Here is a 19320-nt window from a genome sequence, read left to right as displayed (position 1 = left end):
TGTCGACCATAAATTCGAACTGAACTAATCGCACCTGCCTCCACTTGGTCCAAGTCCATCCTAGCATTCCCTATTGATATACGGGTCCAAGTGTTTTTTTTTCCTATTAGAATCCCATTCCCCTACCCTCTTGCTCTACATTTACCCCTGACTAATTCACTCAACCCAATCATTCCTGAACACTATGGGCAATTGAACATGGCCAGGTCACCTACCCTGTACATCTGTGGATTGTGGGAGTAAACGGCAGCACCTGGAGGAACCCACGCTGTCATGGGGAAGAATATGCAAACTCCACATGGACAGTCACCCAATACAGGAATTGAGCCTGTGTCCCTGGCGCTGAGAGGTCGCAGTGCTAACCGTTGAGCCACTGTGCCACCCTGAAATTGTAATTGTATTCACATCTATCATGTCCTCTGCAAGTTTGTTCCACATGTGAACCACTCTCTGTGCAAAAACAAAATATAAAATCCGGAACTTCTTTTTACAGCCTTCCTTTTCTCACGTTAAAAAGTATGTCCCCCTCCTGGAAATGGCCCCTGCTGTTCACATTACCGAAACTCTTCAGGATTTTATAAACCTCTAATAAGGTCACCCCTCAGCCTCCTGTGTGCTCCAGTGAAAAAGGACCCAGCCTATCCAGACTCTGCTTTTAATTCAATCTCTCCATTCCCATCACCATCCTGGTAAGTCTCTTCTGAACCTGCTCCAATTTAATAATATCCTTCCTATAACAACACAACCAGAACTAGACACAGTATTCCAGAAGAGGCCTCACCAACATCCTGTACAACCTCAACATAACGTCCTTAGATTAGATTACTTACAGTGTGGAAACAGGCCCTTCGGCCCAACAAGTCCACACCGCCCCGCCGAAGCGTAACCCACCCATACCCCTACATCTACATTTACCCCTTACCTAACACTATGGGCAATTTAGCATGGCCAATTCACCTGACCTGCACATCTTTGGACTGTGGGAGGAAACCGGAGCACCCGGAGGAAACCCACGCAGACACGGGGAGAATGTGCAAACTCCACACAGTCAGTCGCCTGAGGCGGGAGTTGAACCCGGGTCTCAGGCGCTGTGAGGCAGCAGTGCTAACCACTGTGCCACCGTGCCGCCCACAGTCCTAACTCCTATATTCAAAGATCTGAGCAATGAAGGCAAATGTGCTAAAGCCCTTCTGAACCACCCTGTCTGCATGTGACACATACTTCAAAGACCTGAACCCCTCGGTCTCTATGTTCCATATCACTATCCGAGGCCCAACTTTTAATCAGTGTAAGTCCAGCCTTCGTTTGTTTTACCAAGATGTATTATTTTGCATTTATTCCAATCCAATAAATCACAAACATCCTTCGAGTATAAAGGCAAGAGGAGTATACTTAAGAGTAAAATCAGTAAGGCAAAAAGGGGACAGGATACCGCTTTGGCGAATCGGGAAAGGGTTTTTAGAAATAGATTAAGAGCAAATGGGTCACGAGAGAGAGAATAGGCCACCTCAAAGATCAGCAAGGCAGCCTATGTGTGAAGACGCAGGAGATGGGTTGTTGGGGGGATACTAAACGAGTGGCATCAGTGTTTACTGTGGAGAAGGACAGATTTGTGGGGGTTGTCAAGATTAGAGATCGTGAGCGTGATGAGACGGGAGGAGATTGGAGGATGTTATAGAGATTGAGATGTTTGTGATACCAGAGATACTGATGGTTCTGAGGCTAAAGAGAATTTCGAGAGATAAGGAAGAGTTTAGTCTGGATGAGGTGACAGAGATCTGGGGAGTTGTGAGGATGGAGGAATTCACAGAGATAGCAAGAGTTAGTCATAAAGTGATACAGCACAGTGGCAGACCCTGTGGTTAAACCAGTCCGTGTCGACCATAATTCCCAACTAATCTAATCTCATCTGCCTCCGCTTGGTCCACATTCATCCAAACATTTCTTATTTATGTACTAGTCTAAATGTCTTTTAAACATTGTAATTGTATTCACAGCTGCCTCTTTTTCTGGGAGTGCACTTCACACATGTAAAAGTAAAAACAAATCCCCAATTTGTTTTTTAAACCTTTCTCATCTATTTTCAAATTTTATGCACCCAGGTCTTGAATTCCCACCCCTGGAGATTCACCTTGTCTACACGCTTCATGGTTTTATAAACCTCTAAGGTCATCCCTCCACCTCTTACGCTCGAGTGAAACAGCATCCCAGCCTATCCAGCTTCTCCTTGTGACACAATCCCTCCATTCACAGCAACATCCTGGTTAGTCTCTTCCGAATCCGCTCCGATTTAATAATATCCTTCCTATAACAGCACAACCAGAACTGGACGCAGTATTCCAGAAGAGGTCCCCAACATCCTGAACAGCCTCAATCTAAATTCCCAACTCCGGTACTCAGAGCTCTGAGCAATGAATGTAAGTGTGCTAACCACCTTCTTAACCACCCTCTCTACATGTGACACAGACTAAGAAGACCTGAACCCCTCGGTCTCTTTGTTCCATATCACTACTCAATACTTACTTTTAATTAGTGTAAGTCCTGTCCTCGTTTGTTTTATCAAGATGCAATATTTTGCATCAGTATTTACTGTGGAGAAGGACACGGGAGATGTAAAATGTGGGGAAATAAATGGTGACTTCTTGAAAAATGTTCATACTGCAGAGTTCTGGATGTCTGGAAACGCATAAAGGTGTATCTATCCCCAGGCTTTGATCAGGTGTACCCTAAAATTCTGTAGGAAGCGAGGGAATTGATTTCTTGGCCTCTTGCTGAGAGTTTTGTATTATTGATAGTCACAGCTGAGGTGTCAGAAGACTGCGGGTTGGTTAATATGGTGCTACTATTTAACGAAGGTGGTTTGGACAAGCCCGGGAACTACAGACGCTGTGCTAGATTAGGTGTTGAAGGGAGCCCTGAGCGACGGGATTTGTGTGTATTTGGAAAAGCACAGACTGATTAGGGATAGTCAGCATAACTTGGTGCATGGGAAATCATGTGTCACGTACTTGATCTGGTTTTTAAGAAGTAACAAAGAAGATAGATGAGAGCAGAGCAGTCGATGTGATCTATATGGACTTCAGTAAGGCGTTCGACAAGGTTCCCCATGGGAGACTGGTTAGCAAGGTTAGATCTCACGGAAGTAGCCATCTGGATATAGAACTGGCTCAAAGGCAGAAAACAGAGGGTGGTGGTGATGGATGATTATTTTTCAGACTGGAGGCCTGTGACGAGTGGAGTGCCATAAGGATCGTTGCTGGGTCCACTACTTCTCATCATTTATATAAATGATTTGAATGTGAACACAGTAGGTATAGTTACTAAGTTTGTAGATGGCACTAAAATTGGAGGTGTAGTGGACAGTGAAGAAGGTTACCACAGATTTCAATGGGATTTTGATCAGATGGGCAAATGGGCTGAGAAGTGGCAGATGGAGTTCAATTCAGATAAGTGTGAGGTGCTGTATTTTGGAAAAGCAAAGCTTAGCAGGACTGATACACATCATGGTCAGGTCCTGGGGAGTATTGCTGAACAAAGAGACCTTGCTGTGCAGATTCATAGCTCTTTGAAAGTAGAGGCGCAGGTAAATAGGATAGTGAAGGTGTTTGGTATGATTTCCTTTATTGGTCAGAGTATTGAGTAAGAGAGTTGGGAGGTCATGTTGCGGCTGTTCAGGACATTAGTTTGGCCACACTTGCAATATTGTGCGCAATTCTGTTCTCCACCTATCAGGATGTTGTGTAACTTGAAAGGTTCAGAGAAGATTTATAAGGATATTGCTAGGGTCGGAGGGTTTGAGATATAAGGCGAGGCTGTATAGGCTGGAGCTGTTTTCCCTGGAGTGTCAGAGGCTGAGGCGTGATCTCAGAGATTTCTAAAATCATGAGCATGGATCAGATAGATAGAAAAGGTATTTTCACTGGAGTGAGGGAGTCTAGAACTAGGGGGCATAGATTTAGCGCTAGAGGGGAAAGATACTAAAGGGTCCTAAGGGGCAACTTTTTCATGCAACGGTGTTGCGTTTATGGAATGAGCTGCCAGAGGGAGTTGTGAAGGCTGGTACAATTTCATCATTTATCAGGCATCTGGATGGGTATATGAATAGGAAGGGTTTAGAGTGATATCGACCAAGTGCTGGCAAATGGGACGAGATTAGGTTCGGATATCTGGTTGGCATGGACGAGTGTGACTGAAGGGTCTGTTTCCGTGCTGTATATCTGTGACTCACAGCCGGGGATCAGCTCAGTGGGTTTCAGTCTCTTAAAGGTAAATCTTACTCTGTTTTACTTTTTAAAATCCGCAACATTCAGTAGGGTGAGTGTTTACTAGTTTAGGTGCCTCTATTATGATATTTTGGTTGAATGTTTTAAATATAAAATACAGGTACCAATGTATTCGAGAGTAGTCGTTTGTAAAACTGTAAGACTGCCTATTTCTGGGTCTACAGATTAAGGTGCAGAGATGGCCATTCGTACAGTGATGTGCACTTCCTGGAGGAGAGTAGGGGGAGTTTGAATGATCCTGAGGATAGCCTGCAGGAAGTGATGCAAATCCTCTTGGATCACATGGATCAGATGGAGCGGTGCTGAATGGTAATGAAGAATTTACAAGAGTCAGGATGTGTGATAGGTGGCAGTTTCAGTCCGAAAAACTGCAGATACAGTCAGGTAGATGGGTTACCTCTCGGAAAGGTAGGAGAGGTAGGTAGGTAGAGCATGAGTCTCCTGTGGAGAAAGTGAGGACTGCAGATGCTGGAGATCAGAGCTGAAAAATGTTTTGCTAGGAAAGCGCAGCAGGTCAGGCAGCATCACAGGAGCAGGAGAATCGACGTTTCGGGCAGAAGAAGGGCTTATGCCCGAAACGTCGATTCTCCTGCTCCTTTAGTGCTGCCTGACCTGCTGCGCTTTTCCAGCAACACATTTTTTCAGCCATGAGTCTCCTGTGGCTCTCCCCATCTCAAACAAGTATACTGTTTTGGATAATGTAGGTTGTCATAGACTTTCAGGGAATGTTGCACTGACAGCCAAGTTACTGGTACTGAGATTGGCTCCACTATAGTGAGAGGTGTATCACATTCCAAACGCTCAAGGATGATAAGGGACTTTCTAGTCGGGCACAGACTGCTGTTTCTGCAGCTGACAGTGAGACATCAGAATGGGGTGGTACCTCCCTGGTGCCAGGGTCAAGGATGTTTCGGACAGGTAGCAGAATATTCTCAAAAGAAAGAATGACCAGTGAGAGCTCATTGTACATTGGTACCAATGACATAAGATGGGGAAAAGATAAAGTCCTGATGAGAGAATACAGCAAATTAGCCTGGAATATAATAAACCAGGTCCTCGGTCATAATATGTGGATTACTCCAGGTGCTACATGCTCGTGAGACTAGGAATAGCAGGATGGAGGAGATGAATGATTGGCTAAGGAGCTGGTGTAGGGCAGAAGGATTCACATCTTTTGATCATTGTAATCTCCTCTTGAGTAGAGTTGATGTGCATACGAAGGATGGATTGTACCTGAATTGGAAGGTATCTGATATCCAGGCAGGGAGATTTGCTCGTACTACTCAGGAGTCATTAAACCAGTGAGGGAGTGTGGGTAAACTCAAAGAGATAGTGAGAAAAGAGGTAAGTCAGATTCTGGTACAGTTCGGAAGTCAGACAGTCAAGGCAGGCAAGGGCAAGGCACAGAACAAGGTAGAACTGACAAGTTACACTGCACTTACTTCAATGCAAGAGGCCTGACAGGGAAGGCAGATGGGCTCAGGGTATGGTTTTGAATGTGGCACTGGGATATCATGAGTATTACAGAAACGTTGCTCAGAGATGGGTAGGACTGGCAGCGTAATGTTCCAGGGTATCGATGCAAGAGGAAGGATAGAAAGGGGGACATGAGAGGAGGCGGAGTGGCCTTTTTGATTAGAGGTAGCATTACAATTGTGCTGAGGGAGGATATTCTGAGATTACATCCAGCGAAGTTATTTAGGTTGACCGGGGAAATAAGAAAGGGATGATCACCTTATTGTTATTACCTGCGTGGGTTTCGTCTGTTTGCTGAGGTTTCCTCCCACTATCTAAAGATATGCAGGTTAGGTGGATATTCCAGGCTGAATTGCCCATATTGTTCAGGGATGTGCAGGCTCGGCGGATTAGCCGTGGGAAATGCAGCGTTACAGGTTTAAGGTAGGAGGCTTTGAGGGTCAGTGTCAGTGTGGATGTGATGGGCTGAATGGCCTGCTTCCACACTCTCAGGATTCTCTGATAATTCTACTAGTTTTAAAATAGTTACAGAAAATAATAAACCAGATATAAACGGTGTTCTAAATTGGACAAAGGCTACTTTTGATGGTACAAGGCGAGAACTTTCAATATTTCTCTGCTATTCCCAGGTAAAGGGACAGCTGGAAAGTGGGAACATAAGAACAGAAGGAAGAGGAGCAGGAGTAGGCTATCTGGCCCCTCAAGCCTGCTCTGCCTTTCAATAAGATCAGGGCTGATCTTTTCATGGCCTCAGCTCCACTTTCCTGATCTCTCACCATAACCATTAATTCCTTTACTGTACACAAATCTACCTTTTGACCTAACGATAGTCAAGTTGATAACGTCAACTGCTGCACTCAGCAGCAAATTCCACAGATTCACAGATTTATCTGAAGTCCATCCTGAACTCAGTCCTAAATCTGATATCCCCTTATTTTGACTCTCTGCTCCCGAGTTTGCTCCATCCCCAGTGGAAATCAACTCCCTGCTTCTGGTTTATCTACTCCCTTAATAATTTCAATTTTTTTCCTATCCAACCCCCCATACTTCGAAATTCCAATCAGTATAGAACTAGTTTTCTCAATCTCTCCGCATACGCCAACCCTCTGAAATCCTGACTCGAACTAGTGATCCTCCACTGCACGCTCTCCAGTGCCAGTACATCCTTCCTGAAGTAAGGAGACCAAATCGGTACACAGTACTCCAGGTGTGGCCTCTCCAGCACCCTGTACCGCTGCAGCATAAACCATCTGTCTAGCAATGAAGGACAATATTCCCTTCACTGTCTTATTTACCTGCTGCACCTGCAAACTAACTTCCTGTGATTCATGCTCAAGGAAACCCAGCTCCCTCTGTACAGCAGCGTGTTGCAAGTTTTCACCATTTCATCAGTTAGCTGTTAGTCCGACCAAAATGGATGACCTCACATTTCCCAACATTGTCCTCCATCTGTTTGACCCTTACCCACTCACTTAACCTATCCGTATTCCTCTGCAGACTTAGAGCGGCCTCTGCACACATTGCTCTACCACTCAGCTTAGTGTTGTCTACCTTTCATGAATCGATGCTGTGTCTGCTCTGAGACAATTTCTATCCAGATAGTTCACTATTTCTTCCTTGAGAGATCGAGAATTTCCCCCACTACAGAAGTTATGCTAACAGGTCCATTTTAAAATATTGGCATCACATTTGCAGCTATCTAATCTGTCAGAACCGTCCCAGAGTCCAGCACATTTTCGTGAATTATCACGAGTGTGTTTGCGATTTAGCCTCTTCCATCTGTTATAGTCCCCTGGGATGCACTCCATCACGGCCAGACGACCCATCTACCTTTAGGCTGTTATCTTTCCCAACACCACCTCTTTACTGAGAATGATTGCTTCTCTGTCCTCATCTGCCATTGAATCCATAGGCCTGATACAACGAGAGTACACAGGCAGTATGTTCCTGTTAAGTCCAAGGCAGGTAGGTGTAAGGAATGCTGCCTGTCGAGAGAAATTGAGGTCCTGGTCAAGAAAATGAAGGAGGGATATGGCAGGTACAGACAGCTGGGTTTGCGTGAATCCCTCCAGGAGTAAAAGGGCAGTTGGAGTATAGTCGGGGGAAACCATGAGGGCGAAAAGGGGACATGAGATAGCTTTGGGAAATAGGTTTAAGGGAGAACCCAAAGAGATTCGACAAATACACCTAGTACAAAAGAGTAACCAGGCAGAGATTAGGGACCCTCAAAGATCAGCAAGGCTGTCTGTGGAACCATCGGAGGTGGGTGGATTTCATGTCAGCTTTTACTTAAAGAGGATGTGGAAGTGAGACAGTTTGGAAAAATAAATAGTGATAACTTGACAAGTTTCCATATTACAGAGAATGAGGTACTGGATATCTTATAATACATAAAGCTGAATAAATCCCTGGCATCTGATCAGGTGTATCCCAGAACTTAGTGGGAAGTTAGGGAAGTGATTGCCGGCCCCCTTGCTGAGATATTTGTATCACCAATAGCCACAGGTGAGGTGCTACAAGACAGGTGCCATTATTTGAGAAATGTGATAAGGAAAGTCCAGGGAACAATACACCGGTGAGCCTGAAGTCAGGCAAGTTGTTGGAAGGGCTTCTCAGGGACAGGATTTGGATGTAATTGGAAAGTCAAGAAATAATTAGGGATAGTCAGCATGGCTTTCTGCATGGAAATCACTAACCTGGACTTCAGAAAGACGTTCAACAAGGTTGAACATAACAGACTGGTTAACAAATTATACAAAATTGGCTGGAAAATTGGAGACAGAGGATGGTGGTGAAGGGTTGCTTTACGGACTGGAGGCCTGTGATGAGCAAAATGGTGTAAGGATTGGTGTTGGGTCCACTACTTTTCATCATTTATATAAATGATTTCTATGTGAATATAGGAGCTATGATTAGTGCCTTTACATAGACACCAAAATTAGAGATGCAGTGGACAGGTAAGAAAGTTACATCCGAGTACAATGAGACTTCAATCAACTGGGCTGAGGAGTGGCAGATGGAGTGGAATTCAGATAAATGTGAGGTGCTGCATTTTGAAAAAACAAATCAGGGCAGGACTTATACATTTAATGGGAAGGGCCTGGGGAGTATTGCTGAACAAAGAGATGTTGAGTTGCAGGTTCATAGTTCTTTGAGAGTGGAATAGGCAGGGTGGTGAAGAAGGCGTTTGGTATACTTGCCTTTATTGGTCTGTGCATTGAGTGTAGGAGTTGCGACATTATTTTGCAGCTGTACAGGACATTGATTCAGCCATTTCTGGAATTCTGCTTTCAGTCCTGGTCTCCCTGCTATCGGAATGATATTATAAAACTTGAAAGGATTCAGAAAAGATGTGCAAAGATGTTTCCAGGGTTGAGGGTTTGACCCATACAGAGAGGCTGAATAGGCTCGGGCTGTTTTCACTGGAGCATCGGATGCTGAGAGGTGACCTTCGAGGTTGATAAATCGTGAAGGACATGTTTAGGGTGAACAGCCAGGGTCTTATTCCCAGGTTAGGGGAGTCCAAAACCAGAGAGCACGGATGTGAGGTGTGAGGGAAAAGATTTAAATGCGATCTAAAGAGCAATGTTTTCAAACTGAATATGGTACGTGTATGGAATGAGCTGCCTGAGGAGGTGTGGAGGCTGGTACAATTATATTTAAAAGGCATCTGATTGGGTACGTGTTTAGAAAACTTAGAAGGATATGGGCAAAGTGTTGGCAAATGGGTCGAGATTAATTTAGGATATCTGGGCGGCATTGACGAGTTGGACCGAAGTGTCTGTTTCTGTGCTGTGCATCTCTATGACACTAATAAATTCAAATTAAGTTAGATTTCTCTTTTATGGAGAGTTAGCAAAAGACCTGACAATTCTCCTTGGAGCTGAGAAGGTTAAGCAGTGATTTCAACCAGAAACAGATTTCTTTCCAGGATATTTAATTTATCGAGACACTGAGAGAAATTATTGTCACAATTTTTACTAACTACTTTCAGGTAATTGGCAAATAATGCAGGTTTAAAATGTGAAGGTTATTTTACTCAGTAGGTTCTGAGCATCTGGAACAGTTTGAATCACAGCTGGATGCAGCTTTTGTTATTGTCAAAACAGATTTGCAATTTAACTATTTGAGGATAAATGTGGAGGGCTACTGGTAAATGGGAGTGGAGAAAGGGCAGATTGGCAGCATCTCCAGAGGAAGAAAGTACAGCCCCAATGGGCTGAATAGCCCCCAGCCCCTGTGCTCTGTGATACTGCCCCATTCACTGAATGATGAAGCTCATCACAGGGCAGAGCCACAGTCATGTACAGCAAGGAAACAGACCCTTTAGTCAAACTCGTCCACACCGACCAGATATCCCAATCTAATCTAGTCCTATATGACAGCAGTTAGCCCATATCACTCTACGCCCTTCCTATTCATATACCCATCCAGCTGCCTTTCAAATGGTGACAGCTTGTTTCGTTACACCACTTCCCTGACAGTAGATTCCATACACGCACATGGAAATAGTTGCCAATTGGGTCTCTTTTATATCATTCTCCCCTCACCTTAAACCTATGCCCCCTCATTCTGGACTTCGTAACCCCAGGGAAAAGACCTTGTCTCTGTATCCCATCCACGCCCCTCATGATTTTATAAACCTCTGAGGTCACCCCTCAGCCTCCTACCACTCAAGTCACAATGGGACCTGGCTGATTGATGGCAGCTTCAGACCAATAGGGGAGTTGGTGTAATCCTCCCGCCAATGGAAGTGAATGAGGGGTGTGGCCAGCAGGCCAACACGTGACCATGAGCTGTGCAGGTGTAATGTCACTGTGAGGGGGGACCCAGTGAGTGTGAAGAGAGTGGGAGAGACAGCAGAGACTGGGAGAGAAATTGAGTTTGTGTACTGAGTGGGTTGATAAACACACGCTGTTGGCTGCTGGACCTGAGTTACAAACTCCCAGTAAATGAAAACCAAAGGAATTGCGGATGCTGTAAATCAGAAACAACAACCAGAAGATCATGAAAATGCTCAGCAGGTCTGGCAGCATCTGTGAAGAGAAGTCAAAGTTAACATTTCTGATCCAATGACCCTTCGTCAGAACTGATATTCCTGAGAAACAATGTTGGTTTATATGCAGAAGGTAGGGGTTAAGGAGTAAATGAGAGGTGGTGATAGATTCCAAAGAACGCGATGGGACCAGTTGGACAAAGGAGTGGATAACGATCTGGCTGGGGGAGGGTGAATAGCTGTTTATGGAGGCTGTTAGTGACTAACCATAGGTAGTTGTAATTGCAGGCGATGTAATAACAGGGCCTGGTCTACGGAATGGGGGCTAGGACACTAGTACATAGGAGACATAGGACCTAAAATTATGGAATCCAATATTGAGGCCAGAGGGCTGAAGGGTCCCCAGGTACAAGATGAGGTGATGTTCTTCCAATTTGTGTTAAAGTGTGGCGCTGGATGTGCACAGCAGGTCAGGCAGTATGCAAGGAGCAGGTGAATTGACATATTGGGCCTAAGCACTTCTTTAGGAATGTGAGGGTGGGGAAGAGGAAAGATAATAGGATGGGTGTGTAGGGCTGGTGGGAAGGTAGTTGGGAAGGTGATAGGAAAATGCAGGTGGGGGTAATGGTGAGAGGGTGGAATGGATAATTGGGAAGGAAGATGGACAGGTGGGGCAGTTTGAGGGCGGTGCTGAGTTGGAGGGTTGGATCTGAGATAAGGTCGGGGAGAGGAGATGAGTAAATGTTGCCATGTTGTTGAAGGGTCGCTCCATCCTATCTATTATTTACTCTTTTACCCCGTCTCCTGAAGTCCAAAGATGTGTAGGTTAGGTGAATTGGCCAAGCTAAATTTCCCATCGTGTTCAGGGATGTGTAGGTGAGGTGCGTTGTTCAGCAGGAATTTAGAGTAACAGAGTAGCGGAATGGGTCTGGGTGGGATACTCTTCGGAGGGTCAGTGTGGATTTGATGGACCGAATGGCCTGTTTCCACACTGTAGGGAGTCTAATTTTCCCAGCTGCCATCGGTTCTGAGGAAGGGTCACTGGACCCGGAATGGCCCTTGGTGTGTGCAGGAGCTGGAAACTGGGAAGGGGGAGTGGCAGCGGAAACCGGGAGAAAATGATTCAGTTTAGACTGGGAGGTTTTATGTACACGTCTGTACAGAATGTTAGTCCTGAATTAGAAACTCTTGGTCCCATGTTTACAGCAAATGGGAAAACGGCTGTGGGCCTCAGTCAGTGATAGGTCCTGGGTTATGGCCGCCATTTTTATTGGGGACACGGGACACCAAGGTGTATGGACATGTCCTCTTCCATGGTGGGGGAGGGGTGATTTGAAGTGGAGCGTTTACACATCAGACACATACCAGAGAAATATTTGTCTTTCCAATTCATCCTGCACTGGCTGAGATTTGTTTTGTGAATTCTTTTTATTGGATATTAAATGAGAATAATTGAGGACAGGATCTCAAAAAAGCAGATTTCTGCACTCAGCAGAGTCATCAGGTCTGGATATCATTAGCATTTTACTGTGGAAGGAGAAAGGGCTGTCTGTTCTGTCTCTGGGAAAATATCTCCAATAATTTTGTGAAGCAACATGCAGAAAGATGTTCAAATTTGTGATTGAATCGCCCATGGGCGATTTGGCCTGAGTGGGAGCACAGATTTATCCAGATTATACCTAGTCTCTTTGCAGAAAGTGTCAGATTTAGTTCCAATTACTCACTTCATGATGTTAACCTGTAAACTCCTAATTTTCAACTCCCTGCAAAATTCTCATTAAAATTCTTTGTGAACTCAAATTCCAGCACATTTTCAGGTGGAATGTTCCAGGTTATGACAACTCTTTGTTCAAAAAGAAACTGCTGAGGTCCATGTTGACTCTGGGGTTACAAAGGGCTGAGCTGAAAGATGAGATGCAGTTCCTGAGCTCCCATTTCGATGCATTGGAACAGGACAGGAGGCTGAGGGCAGTGTAGGTGTGACCAGACAATGAAAATGACAAAGCTGCACTGAGTGCTCACATGGTTCCAATGGGAACAGCCAATTTGTAAGTGATACCTGCAGAGTATTTGTTAAGTTTTTAAAATATAACGTATCAGCTTAAGTAAAGATTGGGGCTTTTGATATATAATGGAAATGTTTGAAGTGAAGGAAGGTTGAAAGCTCTTTTAAATTCACTTAATGGGAGTAATTAGCTGAATCGAGAGAGAGGTTGTGACAGGAGCCCTCAGACCCGTGGTGTGCTCATCTTGTACAATGTGGGACATAAGGGATACTTCCAGTGTCCCTGATGGAAATGTGTGCAGAAAGTGGGCCCACCTGCAGCTGCTGGGAAACTGCTTTTCAGACCTGGAGTTATGAGTGGACTCACTGTGGAGCATCTGAGAATGTTATGGAGAGCACATTTAGTGAGTTCGTCACACTGCAGGTGAGGGTTACACAGGCACAAAGGGAATGGGTGACCATCAAACCAAATAAAAGGCTCAGGAAGGCAGTGCAGGAATCCCCAGTGATCATCCACTTCTCAAAAAGATACTGAATCCTGCTTGGGATTCTGTTGGGGGTGAATGCGTGGAGTGGCTTCTCGGGAAATCAGCAACAGCCAGGTTCATGCCACCACAGATAGCTCTGCTGCAAAGAACGGGAGGAAAGACAGTTGCAGGGCGAGAGTGACAGGGGATTCAATGGTCAGGGGTACAGGCAGGCACTTATGTGGCCACAGACATGAATCCAGGATGGTATGTTACCTCCCTGGTGCCAGGATCCGCGATTATCAAGGAGCAGCTGCAGGACATTCTGGAACTGGAGGGTAAAGCCAGTGGTTGTGGAACACACCGATACCAATGACATCACTAAACAAAGGGATGAGGTCCTGAAAGCTGCATATAGGGAGATCTGGGATACAGTAAAATGTAGCTCCTGAAATAAAATAATGTCAGACTTACTCACAGTGCAATGTCCTAGTGAGAGCAGGAATAAGAGGATAGATCAGCTGGACGTGTGTCTGGCGAAATGGTGTACCAGAGAAGGGTTTAGATTCTTCAGGCACTGGGACCGTTTCTGGGTGGGTCCTGTACCAGCCTGACCGGTTACCCCTGGGCAGAGCTCGGAGAAATCTCCTGGTGGAGGCTTTTGCCAGTCCCATTGGTGCGGTTTTAACTAGTCTAACAGGGGGATGGGAACTAAAGTGTAGGCTTAGATGGGTCAGATTCAGGACAGGGAATGGGATCAAGAATATTAGTGATGTAGTCAGCGGCTCAGAAAGCCAAAGGAAAGGAGGATGAAATGAGGATTGAGTCCCTCTTCATCCATCGGTCCTACCATCCCAGGAATTATAGTCAGCAAAATATGTAGCTGTACAGCTCTCTGACTCTAAGTGTTTGAGCAAAATGGGGGAAATCCACAATAAAATCAAAGTGCCTCAGCAGGTCGGGCAGCATCTGAAATGCTGACAGATGCAGGGAATATTGCAGCCTTGAAGAAGTGTTGAGATGATCACACCAGGTATTACAATATCGGTTACACGCTGAGTGCCAGAACGGGGGACTAGAATAATAGGTGCTTGATGACCAGCATGAATACGATGGGGCTGGAAAGTTGATGTTTCGGGTCAGGACTATTCATCAGGGCTGATAAAGGGTTCCGACCCAAAACATCAACCTTCCTGCTCCTCTGATGCAGCCTGACCTGCTGCACTTCCCCAGATTCACATTGTATAAACTCTGATTTCCGGTAGCTGCAGCCCTTAACTATCTCCACATCCCAGGAATCAGGCTGGTGACCCTCCTTTACTCTCTCAATAACCAGGAGAGCCTTCCTTGGGAAAGGGGAACAAAGGTATACACAGTACTCCAGGTGTGGTCTCACCAAGGCCCTTCCAGAAAGGGATCCCTGCTACTGTACACGAATCCTCTCACAAGGAAGGTCACCCATCATTTACATTCTCCACTGCTTCCCACTCCTGCCTACTTCCGAAAAAGAGGGAAGCGCAGAGAAACATGGAATCAAATGAGGTCAGATTCTCTGGTACAAAACTGTTGAACACAATGCCCCCATCTTCTACATACTGGCCATCAAGCGCACGTACCTGGTGTGATAATCCAAACACTTCTTCAAGGCTGCAATGTTTCCTCCATCAATCAGCATTTCAGACGCTGCCAGACCTGCTGAGGACTTCCAGCACTTTTCAGTTTGCTCTGCTGTAAAGTACTGACAGGGGGGATTTGCAGTTGAGAATTTCAAATTGAACTTCATGTTCAGTTTGGATAGTTACTTGATCAGTGCTGATCTGAATATCATTGGCCTTTTCATTTGGATGGAAAGGTGTGCATTCTGTCCGTGGACGAATATTTCAAATGTCAGTGTGACTGGGAAAAAAGTACTGAGACAGTGAAGTCCATGTCAGCGTGGGGATTGTGGAGAGAGATTTCATTCGTTTTTGAAAGTCTAAAAAATCATGGCACATTTCCCAGGAACAGTTCAGCCACTGCTTTTGTATGAGCACAATTAACCATGAAACCAGAAAGACAAAAGGATTCCTGAATCATGGAAAAAGCTATGAAAATGGGATTGTTGTAATGGAGTGAATTATCGATCATGGATTGTAATCCATTGGCGTTGTCCTGTCAGTTCCAGTGCCGTGGGGAAACACTGGAAATGTGAGGAATGCAATGTAGGTTTTGTTATTAAACTGGAAAAGGTGCTGAAGAAATTTACAAGGATGATGCCAGGGCTCAGGGGTCTGAGTTACAGGGAGAGGTTGGACAAATGAGGACATTTTTGTTTTGAACAGAGGAAACCGAGGGGGAATATTTTATAGAAGTGTATAAGATCATGAGAGGCGTGGGTAAGGTGAATGCACTCAGTCTTTTTCCCAGTGAACCAAGGACTGGAGGGCATCAGTTTAAGGTTAGAGGAGAAAGAATAAAAGGGAAGTTGAGGGGCAACTGTTTTACACAGAGGGTGGTATGTATATGGAATGAGCTGCCAGTGGAAGTGGTTGAGGCGGGTACACTAACAACATGTAAAAGGCATTTGGACAAATACATGGATAGCAAAGTTTCAGAGGAAGATGAGCCAAGTGCAGAGAAATGGGGTCAGCGTGGATGGACATTCTGATCGGCATGGGCCATTTTGGGCCAAAGGGCCTGTCTCTGCTATAGGATGCTATAACTAAGTGCATTTGCTATTTCTCCCACGAACTCTGTTGGTATCCTGGGATGTATTTCATCAGGGCAATGAGACTTGTGTACCTTTAACTCTATTAACTTGCCCAGCTCTAACTCTTTCACGATAATGGTTATTATCTAGATACTCACCTTCCTCAGTCTCCTTATCAATTACTGGCATGTTCTTCGTATCCTCAATTGTGAAGACTGACTGCTGTGTACTCATCTTCCTGAACCCTGCTGGATAGGAATTACAAGGCACAGAACTCTGAGAGGTCTTCTTTGAGTATTTATTGCTGAGACATGTTAATTACCTGGGTATTTTACGTGCAAAACGCCTTTAGGCAGCATCACGTCCGATGTACGGCTGCCATTCTTCTCACTTTGTGATTTGTGACTTTGCATAGAGACTGTCTCTCAGGATTATCTCCATGGCAACAACAGTTTAAAAAGTCTAGTTCAGTTCAACTCTCTAGTTAAACCACACACCCCTCCCCCCACACCCCCGTGGCTCCCTCAAGTACCTGACAGGCACTTCAGTTTCAGTGGAGCTCTCTATCAGGATTCTGATGTGGAGGAGCCGGAGTTGGGGTGGGGTGGACAAAGTCAAAAACCACACATCACCAGGTTATAGACCGACAGGTTTATTTGGAAGTACAAGCTTTTGGAGTGTGCTGTGATTTTTAACTTGATCAGGATTATCTCTCTGGTAACTGTTAAATGTTTCAACAATTACAGAGGCCATATGTTCACCAAACAATAGGTTTCCCTCTAGCAGTGTAAACTGCTATTCTGTCCCTGGGCATTGCTACTCATCACTTTTTATACCCAATCCCATCAAGCTTTCAGTTGACCTTTGAAGCTGTTCTAATCTCCTAATTTCTCATTGGTCTTTGCCAATTTGTATGCCTTCTATTTCAATTTGATAGACTCCCTTATTTCCTTAGACACCCATGGCAGATTACTCCTTTTCCTACAGTCCTTCATTTTCACTGATATATACTTTTGCTGAGCACTTCGAAAAATTGCTTTGATATTCCTCCACTATCTGTAAACTATCCCACCGTAAAGTCTTTGCTCCCAGTCTACATTACCAACTCCTGCCTCATCCTATTGTAGTCTTCTTTGTTTTAGCACAGGATCGTCGGACTGGATTTAATCTACTCGCTTTCCATCTGTGTTCTAAATTCAACCAGATTTATCACAAGTCTTTTATCAGATTACGAGGTGAGGCGATGTTTCCTGGGTGTTTTGGTTTTCATTATCAGTGACCTTGGCTTTGTAATAATTTACAGAATAGATATTCACAACAGAGTATTCTGGACAGTGCGAATGTACCACACAGTCTATAACCATAAATCACTGTTACCCCTTAGTTTAAAATTTCAAAATCATTATCTTCTACACACTTCCTCACTATCTCAGTTTTGAATACTATTCCACTTGACTAACCTACATTTTCCGAAAATCTCCTTTGGTGAAGGTGGTGCGTTTTGGATTCCACTTTCCAGTTATTACCGTAAGGAGATAAGCATTGAGCACAGGAGAGGCAATACAGCCCTTCGAATCAACTCCACCATTTAATACCATGATGATTGAGCTCACCTCGGTCTCAGCTGGATTTTCCCGCCTGCTCTCTCTCTCTCACCCTTCAGCTCATTGCAAATTAAAAATCTGTATCTGTCCATTAAATTTGCTCATTGTCTTGGCATCCAATGTGTTTTGAATAGGGAATTCCACAGGTTCACAACACATCGAGATAGGTACATTCTTCTTCATGAGAATAAAATAGAATCCCTACAGTGCAGAAGCAAGGTATTCATCCATAGAGTCCACACCAATCCTATAATTCAGACTCACCCATTCCCAGTATTTCCCATGGTTAATGGCTTAACCTGCACATGCATGGACACTGTGGTTTAGCATGGCGAATCCACCTAACCTGCAAATCTTTGGACTTTGGGAAGAAACTGGAGCACCGAACAGAACCATGCAGCCACTGGGAGAACGTGTAAACTCCACACAGTCACCTAAGGCTTGAATCAAACCAGGGTCTCTGAAGCTGTGAGGCAGAGGTGCTAGCCACTGAGCTACCTCTGCCTAAAACTGCTTCCCCTTATTGACCCCTCCACCCCGCAATTGACTGAATCTATATTCCTTACGTCAAAAATTGGGTTGTCTAACCAGATGTCTCAGTAAAACCCAGTGACAAGCCATATGTCCTGTCTGTCTGAATGGAGATCCGATACACAACACCCTTCCACCCCACACGTTTCATTCACTTTTCAGAGACAGGGCTCCAGTTACTTCATGGGGACTGTAACTTCCATAAATCCTGAGGCAGGGACCACAGGTGTATTGGGAAACCCGACACTGTACATGTACAGAATGTGGGCGGGTTTTGAAGCACATGTTTTGGGCTAATTAGGGGAAAGTATTTCACACTGTGATTGGCTAGAGAAGGAACGTATCTGCTTGTGGTATTGATCAGTTGGGGGGTCAAAGTGTCACTACACCCTCGTGGGACCACTCTCCATCCCCAGTTCATTGTAATGCTGGGAATAAATTAATGGGAAACAAGGAAGAATCTGATCCATTCTCCCAGACTGAAAGTTCCTCTTCTGTCCAGGATCTGCCACCTCCCTTTCTGTTTCCTTTTAATTCATTCTGCTGTTACATTATTGACTTGCAGCAACTGAAGGGAAAGAAAGTAAACCCAGAAAGGGTGCAGAGTCTAACCAAGATGGGAAGTGGTGGCATGGATCCGTTTATCAATAACTTCATGAGAATGAGGAGGGTGTACATTAGGGGCAGCAGAGTCAGAATGGTAGGAGAGAGTAAGTGGGCTGGAGGGTTACAGCTTTGGGGAAGAAAGGGGAAAAAGATATTCCAGAGAAACTAGAATAGTCTGTTCTGAATTTCTAATCTGTGCATATTCCTTTACACAGGGTGCTAGATGGTGAAGATTTGCAGACTGAAATCTCAAAATCATGTGCAGATTGTGATTAAGTTAACCAGTATTTGAAGAACCAAAGATGGAGAATCACTCAGACAAAAATCTACAACACTCCCCCTCACAGCATTGTCCGTCTATCTGCGCCAAATAGGCTGCGAATTGTTCAAGATGGCAGCTCACGACCATCTTCTCAAAGGTACCTAGTGATGGGGAATAAATGCTGGCTGAGCCAGTGATGCCCATATCCTGGAAATGGTTTCTATCTTTATTTGCTGAAACCCGTTTGATTTTACTCCAGGATGATGAGGGACACTGAGTGTGTCCTCCAGGAGGCAGCACCATCACATTACCCCTGCCGACACCCACGCAATAACACAGCAACATCACTGGTATAAAAGGCAGTGAAGCCCAAGGAGGACTGAAATATAGTTCTTCAAGGT

At 44.8% G+C, this 19320-nt stretch overlaps 1 long non-coding RNA gene across 1 annotated transcript in view; it reads left to right on the top strand.

Moving 5' to 3' along the window:
- Nucleotides 1–19054, top strand: part of LOC140453322 (uncharacterized) — a 29800-nt gene extending 10746 nt beyond the window's left edge. Inside the window, exon 4 of the long non-coding RNA XR_011952358.1 lies at nucleotides 18873–19054. This is a non-coding gene — a long non-coding RNA (uncharacterized lncRNA). The remainder of the gene's footprint in view (nucleotides 1–18872) is intronic.
- Nucleotides 19055–19320: the final 266 nt, after the last annotated feature.

This window comes from Chiloscyllium punctatum, chromosome 27 (assembly GCF_047496795.1).
Source record: "Chiloscyllium punctatum isolate Juve2018m chromosome 27, sChiPun1.3, whole genome shotgun sequence".
NCBI lineage: Eukaryota > Metazoa > Chordata > Chondrichthyes > Orectolobiformes > Hemiscylliidae > Chiloscyllium > Chiloscyllium punctatum.
The sequence above is the reverse complement of the archived record's forward strand: the minus strand, read 5'-3'. Positions and strand labels throughout refer to the sequence as shown.